The sequence below is a fragment of the Aplysia californica genome, unplaced genomic scaffold (assembly GCF_000002075.1).
Source record: "Aplysia californica isolate F4 #8 unplaced genomic scaffold, AplCal3.0 scaffold00209, whole genome shotgun sequence".
NCBI classification, from domain to species: domain Eukaryota; kingdom Metazoa; phylum Mollusca; class Gastropoda; order Aplysiida; family Aplysiidae; genus Aplysia; species Aplysia californica.
The window spans coordinates 1031464-1032970 of record NW_004797479.1 but is presented as its reverse complement, the minus strand read 5'-3'; the positions used below and the strand labels follow the sequence as shown (position 1 = coordinate 1032970).

Genomic DNA, 1507 nt, shown 5'->3' with positions numbered 1-1507 from the left:
GAGAGAGAGAGAGAGAGGAGGAGGAGGAGGAGGAGGAGGAGGAGGAGGATGACGATGACGATGACGATGACGATGATGATGATGATGATGATGATGATCAAATATTGAGGATTACTCTTTGAGATAGTTTACTTCTTCATTTGGTGCCTATACTTGCTCCACTCAGATTGTCCTGAGGGGCCTTACATTCCCAACCTATCATAGTACATAACAAGATGGTTCACTCAGCTTAAAAAGTGTCCGCGGAAGTCCGCGCATTGCTTCAGATGAAGCTACAGTCTTTGTTTTGAAGCTCTCTTTCGTGTCTTCAGAAGAAGAATAGGAATAGCACCCCCTTGCGTGCGCAGATCGACTACTGTTCATCAGCTGTTCAGGTTCGTTCAGTGCGGAGTTTAAGGGGTGTCTTAAAAAAATTTTAATGACCTCTCGTCTCTCATTCTAAAGTCAAATTAAACGAAGAAAACAGTCGCACGCGGAAGACGTTTTTTGTCAGCGTAACCATTAAAAAAAAGCGTTCTTCCGAAATCTGAATTCTTATTTATTCAAAAACTTGCTCGGTGGCGTCGGTAGCCTTGTGGTTAGGCTACCGGACTCGTAATCATGAATGAGATTGCGGGTTCGGGGGTTCGAGCCTCAGCTCGGTCCGACGTTGTGTCCTTGGGAAAGGCACTTTATACGAATTTCCCACTTGGCTCGGTCCTATCGGAGACGGACGTTAAACTAGGAGGTCCCGCCCCTTAAATAACTTAATAGTGTTGATAGGGGCGTTAAACCCATACCATTTCACCATTTTCAAAAACTTGTTGGTTTCCTTTTGGGTTTTTTTCCACACAAGTAGAGTAACTCTGTTCGCAAAGGGAGCGCATTTGCGAAGAGGGCGCCACCGAATTTTGAGGAAACTTTTTTAATTGGCTCAAAGAGAGAAGTGAACCATCTTGTTATGTACGATCATTGTCCCTATACCCTTCGCATTGTGGGACTTCTTAACTTCTCCCATCCAGTGGACATCTGAATTCTTTATTCTGGCCCTTCGGCCAAAAAAAAATTTAAAAAATGGAATGCTTCACGAATTTGCGCGTCGTCCATGCGAAGAGGCAATGGTAATCTTCTGCATCGTTCCAATTTCAGAGCCATAATTTTAAAAATGTACTGCGTGAACAGTTGGCTACCATTAAGGACTAGGTCTAGATCTAGATCTAATGTTAGTAAGAGATGTTCAGAGTCCATGGGTGTAGTGAACAGGGGTTAGATGGTTTTATCGTAGGCGTTAGGGTTTGAGAATTATATTATAAGTTATTGGTATAGGAGGGGTACACTCCTTACCTGGTTTCTTGCCTTGTGTGTAGTTAGTCGCCTGATGTCCAAAACGTCGGGAGTTTAACCGCAACAGCACTTACTTGGAAGCTGGCCATTGTCGTTGTAGCTGCACAGGTATAATCCAGAGAATTTCACACCCCCGGGGCAGTGCTTCTGACTGTAGTGTCTTTAGGCCATTCCCAAAGGGGGG

General features: G+C 44.3%; 1 non-coding gene across 1 annotated transcript; it reads right to left on the bottom strand.

The window, feature by feature from the left end:
• Positions 1–1047: 1047 nt before the first annotated feature.
• On the bottom strand, positions 1048–1148 carry LOC118477768. The gene has a single exon (XR_004858597.1). It is a non-coding gene; the product is annotated as a U6 spliceosomal RNA (small nuclear RNA).
• Positions 1149–1507: the final 359 nt, after the last annotated feature.